Raw genomic sequence first — 18784 nt, 5'->3', positions numbered from 1 at the left:
TGAAATAATTCGTAGTTTAGTGTATATGTCCTTGCTTTTGGCATATATTGTAAACTCTTCAACCTCACAGATGACATACCTTAAAATTTTCCCCATAATATAAATTGGTTAACACACTAGTACAACAAATTAAACTCTTAGTAAACTGTTGACTGTTTTATTTGATTTCTCCCCTCAAGTTATTGGTTCTTTTTTCCATGATATGAAGCGAAGTTCATTATTAGTCAGAGTGCTCCTTTCTTTTCCTTCTTATTTGATTTTTATTGTGTCTGTCTGTTTAAGTCTGCATGGGAGAACCAGTTTGTCTGGGCTTAGTCATACCTTACCTCAATTTGGAATAATTTGGCGTTTGCCAGTCATACATCAGGTCACGTGTCTAGTAATCTGGCAGATGTTAAGGAGATCTAACTTAGTTTTATATTCCCAGTGACTCGTTCTGGCTTTGGGCCACGAGTGAAACCAAAAGATCCGACAGGTCTGCCTGACGAGCAGTTTCTGGGTTAACACCATATACAGAGCTATTCCCTTCCTTCATGATTGTGAATCAGCTGTTTTCTGGTTTGTTACTTCTGAACACTTCTCCACTTTGATTTCAAAAGGCACAGGGTTAATGTATTATTAAAGTCCCATCTTGAACCAAGGACTTTCAGAAAGAAGTGGTTGTTGGCCTCAGTCAGACAGAAAGGAGCGCTCAGAGAGCTGCATGGCTCAGCAGTGATGGTCTGCCCTTTAGGTGGAGTAGCGGGTTTATAATTATTGATTTTAATGTTATTTTTCCCTGACAAATATGCTAATGTATTCTCTTGCGTGTATTAAATACTGCATAACCAAAAAGTTTTCTAAGTGTAAAACAGTTAATGAGATTAAATGCATTCATTGCATTTATATTGGCAGAACTGAGTCACATTTAGTCAGTTATTTTTGCATTTTTAACTTTTTTTTAAAAAATATATTTTATTGATTTTTTACAGGGAGGAAGGGAGAGAGATAGTCAGAAACATCGATGAGAGAGAAACATCGATCAGCTGCTTCCTGCACATCCCCCACTGGAGATGTGCCCGCAACCCAGGTACATGCCCTTGACCGGAATCGAACCTGGGACCTTTCAGTCCGCAGGCCGACGCTCTATCCACTGAGCCAAACCGGTTTTGGCTTAACTTTCTTTTAAACACCTCAGACAAGTGTTTTAATAGATAGTACCCTCTTTTTTCTTTTTGTTTTTTATTTTTTAATATATCTCTATTGATTTTAGAGAAGAAGGGAGAGGGGGAGAGAGAGAGAGAGAGAGAGAGAGAGAGAGAGAGAGAGAGAGAAACATTAATGATGAGAGATAATCATTGATGGCTGCCTCCTGCACACACCCTACTGGGGATGAAGGCCGCAACCCAGGCATGTGCCCCTGACCGGAATCGAACCCAAGACCTTCCAGGGCAGCACCCTCTTTTTTCAACAAGGCAACATAAATTTTTTATGAAGATACTGTTTATAGACCATGGGTTTTCAGATGATCTTCATGTAAGGACAAGAAGCATCAGTTTAGTTCAAGGCTTACTCAGAGAAATGTTTTCTTTTGTTCTGCCAGAGACATGCCTCCTCAGGAAGATACAGAAAGTTAATGTCTGGCTATTGGCTCTGACTGCCCACTGGTCCCTTCTCTACACAAAAATCTAGATAGTTACAGAGTCTGAAACATTAGCTCTCAGTCTCCTCGAGTGTAAACCCACGTCTGTCTCGCTGCTGTGACTATCAGGCACAGCAGTCCCAGCCTTGGGGTCAAACATACATGGTTTTGAATCTGGCGTTGACTTATCTCGACAGTTGATCTTGGGCATCAAAACCTTCTTGACTCCCAGTTTCTTTATGGTTTTAGTGCAGTTTTTAACATCTACCTTCTGTGCTGTGTACGGATTAAGTGTTAAATAATGTACGTACAAAGCTAGCCACTGGCATTTCTAGATGCTCAGTAAATGGGTTAAATTGAGCATCCTTGTCTTGTTCTAAGTGGAATTTCAGATACACTTTCCTATAGGAACAGTGTTATGACTGGGGTTTGAGTGTAGTGTTAGAAACATTAACGTTATACTTCAGCTATAAGTCTAATATGCCAGTGAAGTCAGTCTCTACATGTTGTCTCTCAAGAAATGCATTTCAAGTGCCACATAAGAGATCATTAGCTTAATTAAGACTCTAAAAGTAAACTTTTAGAATGTAACATATTACCAGGTTGAGGACTGCCTATTAGATAAACTTTCACAATAGACATAAAAATGGACTTGCTTGATAAGTGGTGGTATTTGGGGGGGCAGACAAATGAGCCCTCCTTCCCATTTCTGGGAAGTAAATTCACCTTCTGGAGCACTTACTATTATTCCTAACAATCCAACTAGTTAGTTCCAGTTCTAGTGTAGACTGGCCAGACATGGGACCGTGGCCACTGGGGTGGGTGCATGGCCCCAAGCTGACGAGTGTGATTTATTGTTGGGGATTTTAAAAACTACAGCTGTGGAATAGACCATCTCTGTGGCAGAGCAGGGAGTTAAGTGGAAGAAGGCAGAGTTCAGGAAGGAAGAACGAAGCCAAACTATAGAAGTGAAGACACCATCTTGTCCTGGTGGAGTTCATTTTGAGCTGATCCTAGAGCCCCGCTGTGGCTTTCCTGCTGCTGGGTTATGTAGAGTCAGTGCATCCCAACCTGTTTTCACCTGGGCAGCTTTAAGGGCTGTTTCTGTTCACCTGCAAGTTAAAGAATACTGACTAATTCATTTGGTTGTTTATACTTGGAATATTTAAGAAGTCAGTGTCTTTCTCATGGGCAATTACCTATAGATATAAAAGCCTGAGCGACCGAACAACTGGTCAACCGGTTGCTATGATGTGCACTGACCACCGGGGGCAGACGCTTACTGTAGGCACTGCCCTCTGGTGGTCAGTGCACTCCGATGGCAGGAGTGTTGCTCAGATGACCTACGGATGCCAGACGCAGGGGTCATGGCTGGCCACCACAGCGGAACAACAGCGAGCCTTCCGAGCAGCGGCCGTGGCAGGCGCAGCAGGGCCAGGATGAGTAGGAGTGGCAGGCAGGAGTGGCAGGTGGTGTTGGACTGCTGGTTTGGCCTGATCCCCACAGGCCATGCCGAGAGACCCCACCGGTGCACGAATCCATGCTCCAGGCCTCTAGTAATAAATATAATTGCATAGTGGGACAGCTGATTTACAACATAGCTTTTGAGAACAGTGGTGGCATTTATTCCTATCTTTTAAAAGCATAAATGTATTAGCACTAATCAAAGGATACTAGTAACTGTGTGTGTGTGTGTGTGTGTGTGTGTGTGTGTGTGTACACATATGTATAAAATGACTCTTGACATAGGCTTCCTTAATGCAAATGTCATATAACTTTTGATTTTAAAATATGTAAACAAACAGATACTCAAGATGCTTCTGGTAGTTATCCGCCCTTTGCTACCATTTATGGTAGGAGCACTTGCAGGTAATCAGGTAGATGTTCGTAGATATATATGGGTTGAGAGAGATGTTTCTATTTAAGGAGGAATTGGTACTTTGGCAAAATTATCAAATAAGTCCATTTGTGTTCCTTACTTGAAAGGAAAGATAGAATGACTTAATGTTTCTCTTCTCCTCAGTAGGTTAGTGTTTGGGGAACTGAGATTTTATGTGCCAACACTCTTGTAAACTTCACTTCCCTTTAGGAAGTATCAGATTTGCCTTCTCAGTAGTAGCATTTTGTATTGTTGGAACATGTTGTAAAGAGCAAAGAAATGCATCTGCCATTTGAGTTCTGCTTGCCAACTGCTTTAAACAGCTATAGTATTTGTTTATTCTTGATGTGTCAGCAGTCAAAAGGAAGTTTTCCTTTCTCTTTTGTGGTTCTATAACTCACATTATATCAACAGTGACTATGCAGAATCTACTAGGTCCTGGGGTGGGGGGTTTGGGGGGAATACAAGGCCTTGGAAACACAATCTCTGCCTCAGATGGTCTTCTATCATCTGGTGAGAAAGAAAAGTTAAGAATCTCAAAAAGAAGGAAGACGCTAAGGTTCTGTAAGTCAGTTTTGAGAGGGAGGTATAAGGAACAGGTCTGTAGGTATTTAGAGGAGCGGAGAGTTCCCCAGGGCTTGAGCGAGGGAGGAGCGTTTCAGGAAAAGCAAGGGTTTGAGTGATAACTAGGAAGGTGATAACTCGGAAGAAGAGTAAGAGAGGTCATCAGACAAGGGCATGGTGTGGGCCCAGGTGTGGAGGTGGTAATGTGCCCACTGTCGTAGGGGAAAAACAAGTGGCACAGGCCGGTTCCTTGGCAGAGATGTTCTTTGTTTTGTGTGTGTGTGTTTTTTTAAGTGGAAGGTGGGGGTTGGAGAGGTAGAGACTAGCTTTTAAATAACTAAGCATTGTAACACTGGGCCCATGGGCTAATTGTTACATTTTTAAATGGTGGAAGGACAAACTTTGTGCTTTGAATTTAAAGTTAGGCAATAAAGACATCCTAGAAACAGTTATCCTTTTTCTATTGTGAGGATGTTCTAAAAACGTTGGTAATCGCATACTTATGTCCAAAGCATAAGGATTATTGTAAACATCTTGTAAGTGCTTTGACCTATATATTTACAAAGTCCTCCTTCTTCCTGAATGGAGCACCCACTCTGTGAATTTTAAACTTGACTGGATCCTAGACAATAGAAACAAAGTAGATTATCTATTTCCTGGATGTGCTAGCTTTCCCTTTCACTTTTATGTATCTTGGTGGACCTATGTCTACATATAATTGCATTTTTCAGACTATAATGTTATGAAGTGTATTGAGTTACTCATATACTCATAGGTGTTTTATATATATACATATACATATGTATATATATATTCTTCTCCTATAAAAGAGCTGCTATTCTTGGTGTAACAGCCAGCATATTATCAGTTTGGCTAGTATAATTGATTGTAATAGTTTTGTAAGCAGAAAAATGATGTTCGCCAAAATACATATTTATATGAATGTATGAAGAAAGTTGCCTATAAAGCAAATGTTTTCCTTTTGATCTTTACTGTTGTTTAGGTGACAGAGAGAGGAAAGGTTCATGACATGATGGCACACCGGACTTTGATATTTGTCATGTGATGGTAGTGATGTGTTGGGAGCAGAGGGAGGGACCTGGCAGCTGGAACAACAGGTCAGAGACACTCAGCCTAGGTGAGCCTGGCATGAGGGATGAATGCCTGAACCAGGAATGGAAAAAATGGTACAGATGTGAAAGATAAGCTGTCATCATACCTATTAATAGTGAATCATCACGAGAAAGGGAGGGAGCACAGATATTTTCAGGATTTACCTTCAAGTGTCCAAGACAATAAGATTACCTTTGTGAGGAATATGAGAGTCGAGGGAGATTTATCAACTTTATATCTTCTAGGATATAGGACCAACTATGCCTGTTGCTAAGGATAAATGCTAAGTTATAGACTTATCTTGCGCCTGTCCTTTTTAAATTTATTTTTAAAATAACATTTAGATTATTTTTTAAAATTTATTTTTTAGTTATAGTTGACATACAATGTCGTATTAGTTTCAGGTGAAAAAAATAGTGATTAGACATTTATATACCTAACAAAGTGACCACTCTTTTGAGTCCAGTACCCATTGGGCACCATACACAGTTATTACGATGATATTGACTATACAGGAGTGGGCAACGGTAGGTTTACAGTTGTAATAAAAATGCAGTAATTAATAAATAATAAAAGAATAAATTGTTTCACATACTCACAACTGTAAACCTACTTTTGCCTACCCCTGTATTCCCTGCGCTGTACCTTAACGCCTGACCTTTTTGACCATAACTTGGTCTTCCAAGTAGAACTATTAGAGGTCTTCAGAGAGAAAGAGATGAAGCAGTTTGCCTAGGGCCACACACGTGGCCACGTACTGGCAGAGCTGGGATTAGGGCAGGAGCTCCTGACTCCTGGTGTAGTTCTTATTAGTCTTCCATGCTGGTTTGGAGAAAAAACTAGCTTTTTAGATCCCTTGATTGCACTTTAGATCTTATGTTTGGCTATTGAGTATTTTGAAGAAATCTTGGCCTATAGAATGACTGTTTCTAAACAAATGTGAGAAAGTTAAACTCAAGAAGTCTTCTCCAAAGCCAAGTAGGTTTAATTTGTAACTTAAAAAAAAAGTCTTCCTAGGTAAAAACTCTGCCCCCTCCCTAGTAATCAACTTGTTTTTTAAATGGTACTCGGGACTGACCAGTTCTATCGTTGCCTGTAATGTGCCAATTCCCAACTACTTAAAGTTTCTTTTAAATATTTTTATTCCAAAATAATGTTTAGGCACAATGATCCAAAAGGAAAGAGTATTTCCAAAATCACTCTTAACTTTTTTAAAAGTTGGTTTAATTGTGGCATAAATGAAATGATTCCAATTTTAGCCCCTTTGTTTTGCTAGTTAAATTTTTATTGTATAATAACACCAAATCCAAGAATCCTAAACCAAAAGCTTCTATAGTTTTTTTTTCCTCTACTTAAATATGGGACTCAGACCATTCAATACTACAGAACGATTTCAGCTGTAAAATTCTGGGGATATTTTAACATTGAAAAGAATAATAGAAAAACTATGGGCTAGTGTTCCACAATTTTGGAGATTCTGATACAGAACTCAGAGGGACAAGATAGCATTGTTTAAGTGCCTACTCTATGTCAAGTGCTGTGCCAAAGTCTTTGCACGTATTAGATAGAACATATCATCTGACCCTCAAACTCTGTTAGGTGAGCATTTTATCCCCTCATTGCAGATAATTACCCTGCCCCGGGCCATACAGTGTCAGACATCGGATCCAAATCTGCTGGGACGCCTGATGCCACCGCCTCATTACACCCTGGGTCGCTGCCTAACTCAAGAACTTTTACTAAGGAATAGAAATGAATGTACATCCATTGTCCAGATGTCTATCATAAGATTACCCCTTATTTTATGAGAGTTTTTAAAAGGCCATCTACATTTTCTTGAAGTTGTCAAAGGCCGATTTTTTTTTTTTTAAAGGCTGCAAAAGGCTTGTAAGCCTCATGTAAATCAAGAAGGGAAAGTTCCGCCTTCACCGACTGAACACGCTTATTGGCTAGAATTGCACGGACTGACTCATTTCTTTTTTGCTGTGTTAGAGGGCCGCGCCCTGCATTCCAAAAACCTCTGCTGCCCGGCTCAGCTCCGCCGCGGCCTCCCGGCTGGAGCCTCAGGGGTTGCGCTGGGCGCCTGCTCACAGCTGTCCGGCTGGGAGGACCCGCCCGCCCGCGGGACGCCGGGCTCTCGAGCATCGCGGGGCTCGCCAGCCGCCGGCCAGGCCGCGGGCGAGGGCGGCTCCACCGGCCAGGCAGAGGCGCGGGCGCGCCCCGGAGCGGGGGCCGAGGTCGGCGCGCCTCGGACCGCCTTCGCCCCTCCGTCTGCGCCCCGGCAGGCACCGGCGTGCGGGAGCGGCGCGGGAACTTGGTGCCCCGGGAACTTTGCAGGAGACTTTGCCTCCAGCCTGGAGAGCCCGTAAGTGTTGCTCCGCCTGGGATGCTGTGCTTCATTAAAATGCTGTCCGGGGCCGGCGAAGCGCGGACAGACGGCGGGAGCGGTTCAGAGCGGGGGAAACAGCCTTTCTTGCCTGGCAGAAAACACCCACTAACGCGATCCTTGCCTTTCCCTCCACTGTGGCGAAGGAAAGGGAATCCTGGTTTGTACTGGATCTCGCTTTGATGATAAAATGGGCAGGAGCTGTTGACCCCTGAGCCCGCTCACAGGGTAGTTGGTGAAACAGTGGCAGCATCTAGGCGGGTTGCATCCGTGCTCCAAACCCTGCGGGTGCTTTTGAGAGCCAGGGATCAGGCGGTGGTTTCGGTTAGGGGTGATCGAGCTCTCCTAATGGAGCATTTTTGAGGGAGTGGGGTTGTATTTACTGTTTATTACTAAGTTTGGGGGAAATACTTTCTCAAACTCCAGTCCCTGTACTTAGAAACATTAAAGGTCTTCCAGCCAACTCCTTTGGCTGGTTGGGAGCTTAGCCGGTGAGTGAGATCTTTGCTCGGTGCCAGAGGGAAGCACGTGCTCCCGCGTTGTGGAGTGAGCGTGTTTACTCCACAGCTATGCTTTCTATTTATTGTGGCCAGATAATTGCTCTGTGGAATTTGTGGAGCGGAATACACTGAGAAGAGTGCATAGCATTTATTTTTATTTTTATTTTCCCTGATTTGTGTTTGCCATCTGGAGTTTTTATCTACGTTGTACCCCAGTGGGAACCCTCTAATGTGGTATGTTCTCAGTCCACTCTTAGCCTGTTGAGTTGATTATCACTTTTATCTCTTGTTATGGTCTTCACTTTGAGGTCTATTTTGTCAGATATAAGTATTGCTACCCCAGCTTTTTTTCATTTCCATTTGCCTGATAGATATTTTTCCATCCCTTCACTTTCAGTCTGTGTGAGTTCCTTGTTCTGAGGTGGGTCTCCTGTAGACAGCATATATATGGGTCATGTTTTCTTATCCATTCATTCACTTGATATCTTTTGATTGCAGCATGTAATCCATTTACGTTTAATGTTATTGATAGGTACTTGTTTGTAGCCATTTCTGTGTTTTATGCCTGTGTTCCTTCCCCCTTTTCTATTTCTTCTTTTTACGGCATTCCCTTTAGCATTTCTTGCATTGCTGGCTTGGTAGTGATAAACTCCCTTTGATTATCACTTTTAAATTGATGTAGAAATAAAGTCGGTGAGCTTCTTTTTAAAAATCTGCTTTTTATGTAAGAAATTAGTCAGCAGTGCATAGAGATGTGTATCCTGCAAGTACATTGTTTTCTTGCAAGAGGATGGGGAGGAGGGCAGCAGAGAAGCAGAATCTGTGATTATTGCAGTTTTGCCAAAGACATACACAGTGCAACAGACACATCACCATCAGAAACACTGACTGCTGGAGAGGCAGGTGGAAGGCATCCCGGTGGCATAAAGGATGACAGAACTTACGATGCTGTCGTTATACTTCATTTATGAAGATATAGACTGGTACAGTTGACAGGCTCTCTAACAGAAAGAAAGAGCAAAGTTCTTTGCAACTGACTTTGTCAGGTCTGTGAAGGAAGCTTCTCCAGATATCAGTCACTTCTAAATGGGATCATTAAACTAATTTGTTAGAATTTTAAATCATTTACACATTGAATTAATACTAATACTTTTCCCAGCTCATAGGCTAATTGGAAGTTCAGTTGCTTTGAGTTTAACAAATTAAGCGGCTCTGAGAGGTAACAACTTGGGATCCCCTTTCTTTTAAGAAACAGCCTGTGATGTTGAGAGAAGCGGCCCTAATTCCTCAGGGGTAGTTGGAAAGCCCCCTCAGGTGGTAGAATGGGAATCTATTTTATTAAATCTGGAAATGTCTAAAATCTAAAGGGATAATTAAATTTGGATTTTGACTCACCCCAATGGGTGCAAGAGAACCAGACATTTAAAGAGCCCGCTTTTATCAGATACTGAGATGCTTTGTACCCTCTGCTTTATTAAATTTCACAATAATGCCGGAAGGTCTAGAGGTATTATCATCTCTGCTTTATAGTTCAAGAAACAACCTGGGCAAGGTTACATAATCCGCTCCAAATTTCACAGCTAGTTAATTTCATTTACACTAGAAGTTAGCATTTAAAGTTTGAAATTTTTCCCAGGTGGCTCCCATTGCGCCTAACAAAATAGTGTTGATCTTCCTGTGTGAAATAATCCAGGGGAAGTTCTAAGCTCAAAGCAGATTTTGAAGTGATTTTAAAAGCTCCTCATTGCCCCCGTGCCAAAGTGTCAAAGTTCAAGAAATAATGCATTTGCTGGGAAGCCTGTGGTTTTCAAATATTAACTAAGCAAGCCCTATTCTTAGTGAACCTGTTAATATACGTGGCCGCCTCATAGCTGCTGATTCCGAGTGACTTTCTCCTTTGTTCCTAGAGCTCTTTTCGTTCTGGACGTGCCTGTTCGTCCTGCTCCTCGCAAAGTGCAACTCAGGTGTTCTCTGCCTGTAAACCAAGCAGCTGGGCCATGACTTCCAGTAGGGAATTCTCTGTGTGCGGATGCACACCCGCAGTGTTTTATACGCTGTGTGCAGTGTTTTAAAATCTCTGTTAGCACGTCGGTTCGTGTTGAACCTGCTTGTTTAGGATGGTGAGGTTATGAAAGGTGGGCTATGAGTACTGAAGCTTTTCTCATTAAACGGAAGTGGAAAGTCTCAGTGTGTCTCACCAGGGGCAGCCAGTTCTGAGATCATCTGCTGGGTCATCTGTTGGGACGTCATCATAAACAATGCCACCTTCCCAGAGGACCATGGACTACATACAGCATCTATTCCAGGACCGGGGATTGCTCACAGCCCCACCTCCTTAGTCTCGCCATCTATTTGACAGGAGCACCCACCCTTCCCAAGCACAGCAAGGATGTCCTGGGCTCCTCCTCAAACCTCTCCACATCCTAGCTGCTTTAAGTGCCTCGAGTTCTTGAGGATGTTGAAAGAACATGCCAGTGTGATGATAAAACCATTTGGGGTTAATCTTGTGAAAATCACGGAGAGGAGGAGCTATGCCAAACAACTTGATTTTCAAAACTAGGGGAGATGGTACATTCCAAGCTTTCGATTCAGAGCTTGTGTTGGTGTCTAGCAGAATTACAAGTCATATTTTTTAAAAGATGGGCAGGGATCACCTAGAAGAGGTGGTGATGATCAGTATTAGCATCACTCATCTCCAATTGACCTCATTTCTTTTTTGAGCGTTACTGGACAAGTGTATCGACATTGCTGTAGATCTGACATGCCTGCTTTAACAAAACATTTGGCGGAGTGCTTTGTGTTCTTAACTCAAGATGGACAAATGTGGGTTGGACAGCAATATCTATAATAATAAAAGCATAATATGCTAATTAGACCAGACATCCTTCCAGACAAAACCAGGGCTGCGAGGGAAGCCGGGGCCCCAGATGCCAACGGCCAGAGGAAAGCCCAGGTCCTGGGTGCCAGAGGGAAGCCGGTGCCAACAGCCGGGGGATGGAAGGCCTACTCTTGCACGAATTTTGTGCATCGGGCCTCTAGTAGGTAGATAAGTGGGCTTGCATCTTGTCATATGCAGCAGGGCTGATGAGTAGAGTGATGTCAGACTTGACCAAGGTGCCTTGAAGGAGGGCCCTGATGCAGCTGGGGAAAAACTCACGCATTGTGGAGATGGACCGTTCAGAACCAGTGCTGACAGCCTCACCGTTCTTGGAAGCACTGAGAACAGGGGCTTTGGCACCTGACCTTGGGCAAGTTGTTTGTTCTCTGTGCCTCAGTCTCTTCATTCATCACATGCAGATAATAACACCTATGTCATAGGCTGTTGAAAATGTTGAAGGATTAAATTAGGTGACCCATGTGAAGTGCTTAAAAACCGAGCTGGCAGTACAGTGCTTGTGTTGGATGTGAGTCTTTTGTTGCTCCTGCTTTTACAACTTGAGGCAGTATTGTGCACAGTTCTGGGTTTGTGTTTAAACGTGTGTCCAGCCGAGGTCATCGGGTTTTGGAGAGGGTGTAGAAACTGAACAGTGGTTGAAGACACTAGGGATGTATACCTCAGTGTGCAAGTCGAGAGAGGCAGTACTAACAGTGCTTTGTCTTAAGGAGCTCTAGCTGGTACAATAAATATCACCACTGAGCTAGGATTTAGCAAAGCTCTTTCCTGATATCAGTACATTCTTTAACCAGTTATGTGACCTTAGGCAATTAGCTTAGCTCAGTGGTTCACAGGGTATGAATTTATCCCTCAGGGGACATTAGGCAATGTCCAGACACAGTTTTGATTGCACAATTGGGGTAGGAAGGTGTGCTATTAACATTTCATGGGTAGAAGCCAGGGATGCCAACATCCTGGAGCGCATAGGACAGCCTCACAAGAAAAATTGTCCTGTCCGAATGTCGATAGTGCTAAGGTCCAGAGTCCCTGGCTTACCTCTTCAGTATCTGTGTTTCTGTTTGTGAAATTTGAATACTAATCTTTGCTTTGGCAATATCACAAAGTAGCTTCAAGGGTATATTTATGAAAGGGCCTTGGAGAGTTAATGTGTTCTTAAGTCTGCAGCTGTATACAGCATATACATTTTATCAGCAGCAGCACAGTAAATATCATTTACTCCATTCCCTGGAGAAATATATTACAGTGGTTTGAGTCAGATAACCCTGTGATTGAATCTCAGCCCTATTGATTTAACCTGCGGTGTGATTTGGGGCAAGTCTCTTGATCGGTGAAAACCCAATCCCTGTTTCATAGAGTTTGAGGGTGATAAATAAGGTATAGATATAAATCTCATAGCAGTCTTTAGGTATAGTTGTAAGGAATTGTTTTTTAAACTAACTTTTTTTTTTTTTTTTTGCTAATGGGATTGAGTGGTGCTTATTAAAATATAAGATTTGGAAACAGGATGAGTGAAGAAATTAGATTTTAGCAGCTAAAAGAAAACAAAAAGGCTTCTCTTCAGAATTTAGGACAGGGAAATATCTTTGGAAGTATTATTTTGGCTTGTAGGGAAGAACCATAACCTACTTTATACTGATCTGGAACTGGCCAAGAATATAACCTGTTTGTGAATTGCTCCACGATAGAAACTTGCAAAGTTTAGCGGTGATTTTAAGTCGGTAAGCAGGATACCGAGCCCGTGTGTGTGCGGATGTGTCAGCTCTACAGTTTTTGTGATTTCCTGTACCCTCTCCGCCTCTCCCTAAAGATAGAGCAAAACTTCCCTGCGATCGCTTTTTGCATCACCTCCACTCGTGTCACCTGTGGCACTGGGATTCTGGAGACCAATCACGAGTCCCACTGTTTTGTCGCCACTGTGGTAACCGGTGGCATTACGTAGCATATCCATATCCATCAGGTCAGGTGGAAGGTAATGTGTTTAACTTACGAGTGTGATTTTTTAAAATGATAGGGCTTGGATAGGAGGATCCCTGAGTGTGCACACCCACCACTGCCTGCTTTGTAAAGGCGGAGCATTTTTACAGCTCTGGTCATCTTCCAAGGAGGTAGCAGCAGTAAGAGACCCAGCAATGAAAAGTTCCCTGGCTTATTAGGAAGAGACTAGTATCCAGGTTGGAGAATTGAAGTTAGTTAGTGATTTTTTTAAAGGGAGGTTACTCTTCATTTTCCTTCTCAAGGTCCCTAGTGCATTTGAACTGGATTGAATAAATCACATGTAAACACGTGGCTTGAGCCCTCAAATGGAGCAGGTGTTACTGCCCCTTACTCCCAGCAGCTTGCCTGTCTGTGGGCACCTGGAGATCTTCCCTCCTGGAGCAGTGGGGAGAGCTCTTGGCTGCCTCACACCAACAGAGTGGTGGCAGCCCCAAGGTGAAGTTCAGCAGTCATAACCTAAGTGGCACATGGAGTGGAAATGATTTTGGGGTATCAGAACATACTTCTGAGAAATTTATAACACAGACTAAGCTTGTTAGTGCTTGAAGGCCTTCAATAGCATAACCTTCAAGTTTACTTAACTCTCCTAATTGTGCAGAGAACAGAAGCTTATGTTCCAGACACTCATGGTCTTAAGCTGCCCTTGAGTTGCAGGGTAAACAATATTGAAAAAAAAATTCAGTGATTCTAAGGGGAATCCTGAACTGGATACACAAAATTGCATACTTCTGTAGGATCAGAAGGCAAGAGTTTTATATTCAAGCCAAGCCAAAGTCAGGTTAACAATAAACCAAGAGATAACAGACAGAAGACAATTGTAGATGGTGCTGGTGACCACAATTCTCGAGGTCTGATGGATGATTTCTCCACTTTAGGTGTAACCCATCACTGGTTTCTCAGATGTGGGTGGGGCCAGACAATTCCATGAGCTTCTGAAAGTATTGATGAAAGTATTTGAAGGCTGATTACATATTTGCTAGGCTCCTCAGCATCAGCTTGGTGAAATTCTGTGATATTGTATACCAAAATCACAAGTTCTAGACTTGTGCTGAATCAGCAAATTTAAGGATAGATTTAAAAAAAATTTTTTTTTGCATTTTGAAACTGGAGTTTCACCAAAAGGCCCACACACATTTTAGACATAGAAGAAACAAAGAGATTTAAAAATGTCAAGACCCTAGCAGGTTTGGCTTAGTGGCTAGAGCATCAGCCTACAGACCAAAGGGTCCTGGGTTCGATTCTGGTCAAGGGCACATATCTCGGTTGCAGGCTCCTCCCCCGCCCAGGCCCTGGTCAGGGCTTGTGCAGGAGGCAACCAATCGATGTGTTTCTCTCACATCTATGTTTCTCTCTGTCTTGCCCTCTCTCTTCCACTCTCCCTAAAAAAAAAAATCAATGGAAAAATATCCTTGGGTGAGGATTAACAAAAAACAAAACAAACAAATAAAATGTCCAGGTAGAGTGGAACATATATGTCTGATTGCTTATATCATAAGTCTTTTAGCTTAAAAAAATAGTTTATTGATTGTTTTAGAAAGAGAGGAAGAGAGAAACAATTGATGTGAGAACCAACATAGATGGCTGCCTCCTGTATGCCCCCTGCCGGGCATGGAGCCCACGACCCCAGGCATGTGTCCTTGACGATGTATCAAATTGGCAACCTCCTAGTGCAGGGGTCCTCAAACTACGGCCCGCGGGCCACATGCAAATACAAATATTGTATTTGTTCCCGTTTTGTTTTTTTACTTCAAAATAAGATATGTGCAATGTGCATAGGAATTTGTTCATAGTTTTTTTTAAAACTATAGTCCGGCCCTCCAACGGTCTGAGGTACAGTGAACTGGCCCCCTGTTTAAAAAGTTTGAGGACCCCTGTCCTAGTGCATGGGATGACACCCAACCAACTGAGCCACAGTGGCCAGGGCTGCTAGCTTGTATTTTTAAGAGAGTTTACGCTTAGTATTTAATGAATTCTTTAATATACTTCTTTCAATATAGGTTGTGGGTGTAGTTTTTTTTTTTTTTTAAGAGGTTCCCCCGCCACCTTCCCTAAAATTCCTAAAGCCTTCATGTCCCTGTGGAGTTATTAGCTCCTACCATAAGTGTGGTATGTGTGTACCAACCTGAGGACCAACAGGCAGATCTCTTTCCCTTTCTGAGTTGGAAAAAAATACCAGACTCCAAAAGAAACTGTGAAATGCGTGTGATGAATGGATCACAGCAAAGACAGACAAAATAAGTAAAGATTAAATAGTTTCTAGAGTAGAATTATAACTCGGTTAAAGGTACTAACATGTTTGTCTGAAAGGGAATTTGTTTGAAGAAGAATTTAGAAAGTGGAACTTGGAGGCTGGAGTGGGAGACCAAGTTTGAGAGGTCAATCTGGCCTGTCTACAGGAGAGGGTACCCTGCCCCTAGCATAGCATGAACAGGCGTCTGTATGGCTCTTAGCCCTGTGGTGGAGCTGCCTGGGGCTTTGAAATCCAACTGTTAAGTTCCAAACCTCAGAGTATGGCTTTACTCTAGTCACTGAATACTGCTGAGCCCACTTTAATCTCACAATGCAGTGTGAAGCCACACAGGAACCCACAAAATGTATCTTTGTTCCCTGCCCACTATGCATCCTTCTGATTGTAATTTGGGCTCCTTGTGTAATTATGCTTTGGGGAGACACATGATAAGCAGATACCAGCATCCAAGCGACATGATGGTTTATTTTCCTCACAAGATACTAAATCAGCTTTTTTACTTTACTATCACCATGAATGTGGTTAGTATGAACCCTCTCCTGATCATCATATTTATGAATCTCTGAGATTAAGGACCAGCCTTGGACTGTGCGAATCCACCAGCAGCCCACTCCTTACTCCCCAGAGTTGTCTTTTCTACCTGACTTGCAACATAATAGTGCCATGACCATAATATAGTGTCTTTTTTTTTTTTTGTACGAAAAATGTTGAGAAGAGAAATGAGTGTTACTGAGTGCCTAGTCACGCTGAAAATGTGGTGTTCTGTTCTGTGAGTGACTGGTGTAAACATGAGTAAAACTAGAATACATTGTTATAGTTACAATTAAAAGGCTCACTAATTCCTACTTTGCTAGTTGGCAAATCCTATAATTCTCATTTAAATTACATATATTATCAAACAACTGCAGAAGTTTATAATCAAAGCAGTTCATAGTCAAAATTTCACATAAATTTTTACTGTGGTTTTGTACTGCTAAGATTCTTGTGGATTTATAAAGTACTAGAGGTCCAGTGCAGGAAATTCGTGTGTGTGTGTGTGTGTGTGTGTGTGTGTGTGTGTGTGTGTGTATCAGGGGCAGGCGGGTTCTTCAGCCTGGCCTGTACTCTCTCCAATCTGGGACATCCCTCTTGCAATCTGGGACCGCTGGCTCCTAACCGCTCGACTGCCTGATTGCCCCTAACCACCTCTGCCTGCCGGCCTGATGCCCTTAACTGCTTGCCTGCTGGCCTGATTGCCCCTAGCTGCCTCTACATGCTGGCCTGATCACCCCCTAACTGCCCCCCTCCCCCCCTGGCCTGATAGCCATTAACTGCCCCCCCCACCCCGCCAGCCTGATCACACCCCCAACTGCCCTCCCCTGCCGCATGATCACCCCCTAACTGCCTGCTCCCCCTGCTGGCCTGATTGCCCCTAACTGCTTGCTCCCCTGCTGCCCTGATTGCCTCTAACCACCTTTGCCTTGGCCTCCACCACCATGTCTTTGTCCGGAAGGAAGTCAGGCGTCTGGAAGATGTCTGGTTGACCCAATCTAATTAGCATATTACCCTTTTATTAGTATAGATGCTTTTCTTTGGTTCTCAGAATAATATGCACAAGTCTTTCGGACCTTTGGGTTCATAAGCTGTGGTACTTTTAAACTTTATTCCTGTAAAATTGTCCTTTTAATATTCTTTATATTCTCATCAATATACTGAAATGGCTTTCTACAGTTATCTACTGTGGGTAGTGATTTTTTTCCTGTTGAACAATTGTTTGATAAATATCAGTCTAGGGACCTGGGCCAGTCACTTTCTTAAATCCTTAGCATTTACTTCTAGGAGCAAATTTCTTAGGAGAATCAGTGCCTGCTGTCAGGTACTTTGATATGTCCTTGTAAAGGTCAGAAATGTGAAATTCAATCTTTCTAGCCCAGACACTAGTCATCGTCAGTCTAGATCAAAGGGAAGGTCTTTCACAGCTTCAGCAGTGCCTGAATCACTAGAAGTCAGTTGTGTGTTAACCACACAGGCCCAGTCAGAAGGGGAAGGAGAGGCAGGAGCGGGCTGCCACAGTTCCTAGGGCAGCGAGGATTGTTTCCACTGGGTTGAAGGAGAGGGAAACAAAGCAAGAGGGTGCCTCCCTTACTGGATTGATACCTCTCCTCAGTCTCCATTTCCTCCACACGTCTTCACTATCAGGCTACTGTGTCCAAGGCCCTTTATTCTCTGAAAATTTACTAACAAAATTCTCTGAGAAATTGTATGTCTGTATGGGCAGGGGTCAGGTAGGCTAGGGGTTGTTAGGGTTGATACTTCTATGTTCCCTCTAACCCCTGCCAGAGCACACAGAAACACCACCAGTAGCAGAAGGCCTTCCCTACAATAGATGACCATATGCTAGACTTTTGCTGTCCAATACTGTAGTCACTAGCCACAGATAGCTATTAAAATTAATTAAAATTGAAATTTAATATAATTAAAGATTCCATTTCTTAATCACACTAACCACATTCAAGTGTTCAATAGCCACACATGTCCCTAGTGGCTGCCATGCTGGACAGAGAAGACACAGAACATTTCCATCCCCTCATTTGGGGAAGATGATTCATCTTTTAAAAAACACAAACAGATGTTAAGCCCTGGCTGGTGTGCTCAGTGGTTAGAGCATCAGCCCATGGACCCGTCAAGGGTGCATACTGGGTTGCAGATTTGATCCCTGGCCCCAGTTGGGGCGTGTGTGGGAGGCATCCAATCAATGTGTCTCTCTTACATTGATGTTTCTCTCTCTCCTTCCCTTCTACTCTCTCTAAAAATCAATGTAAAAGTATCTTTGGTTGAGGATTTAAAAAAAAAGATGATAAGACATTGAATCCATTTCCCACAAATTCCTATGTAAACCAGAATGTTTCTGGAGTTTAATGTTGGCTCTTTTAGGCCTAACGAAGGTAAATTATTGGAAAATTTTAGGTTTCCTCAAGTTTAAACTTTGGATTCTAGCAGAGTATGACAGACTGGGAGAGTAGCCATAGTGATTCATCAGCACGTGTGCAGCCTTTATATTATAACTGGTTAGTCAGGGCCTAGTAGCCAAAAAAGAGGGGGCTTTGTGAAGTTACTTCCACAGGTGATGGTGCGGCAGGGAGCCCAACAAGGCACCTTGATAACCCCAGAGATCACCCCAGCAGGAAGTCATTACCAGCCTCTGGCAGGAGGGACAGATGGAGGAGGCTGTCAGGGCAAATGGGAGGTGAAGCCACAAAGGAGATCCAGATGTCGGTCCAGAGGAAGGTGAGAAAGTTCCCAGCAACTCCATTCCTTCTGCCTGCAGGGTTCTGCCAGTGGTGCCTGTGATAATGCAGAGCAGAGGTAGGGACGAGAAGGGGTGATCGGTGGGCCTGTTGACGTAGCTGGTACCTTTTCAGCTGACACCTCTTATGTATAAGGGAAATTCCTCATGCTGCCCTCTCTCAGGCCTGCAGAGTCAGGCACTCTTCATACATCAGTTAGCAATCTGCATGAAATGTGTTTCTCTCCTGTGATCCACTGTATGGCAGAGCGGTTGTAGCCAAGCCGGTAAACTTGCTGAAAACCCACCTTCCAGAA

At 43.1% G+C, this 18784-nt stretch overlaps 1 protein-coding gene across 12 annotated transcripts in view; it reads left to right on the top strand.

Annotated features, from left to right (window-relative positions):
* Nucleotides 1–18784, top strand: part of SGMS1 (sphingomyelin synthase 1) — a 247466-nt gene that overhangs the window by 162383 nt on the left and 66299 nt on the right. Inside the window, exon 1 of one of the 12 annotated variants that reach the window (XM_059662721.1) lies at nt 7404–7542. The exons of the other annotated variants lie outside the window; for them this stretch is intronic. The gene's annotated coding sequence lies outside the window, so the exon portion shown is untranslated. Of the gene's footprint in view, nt 1–7403; nt 7543–18784 lie in introns of those variants that run through there. 12 annotated transcript variants of the gene reach the window in all.

Source organism: Myotis daubentonii, chromosome 13 (assembly GCF_963259705.1).
Source record: "Myotis daubentonii chromosome 13, mMyoDau2.1, whole genome shotgun sequence".
Lineage (NCBI taxonomy): Eukaryota > Metazoa > Chordata > Mammalia > Chiroptera > Vespertilionidae > Myotis > Myotis daubentonii.
The sequence above is the reverse complement of the archived record's forward strand: the minus strand, read 5'-3'. Positions and strand labels throughout refer to the sequence as shown.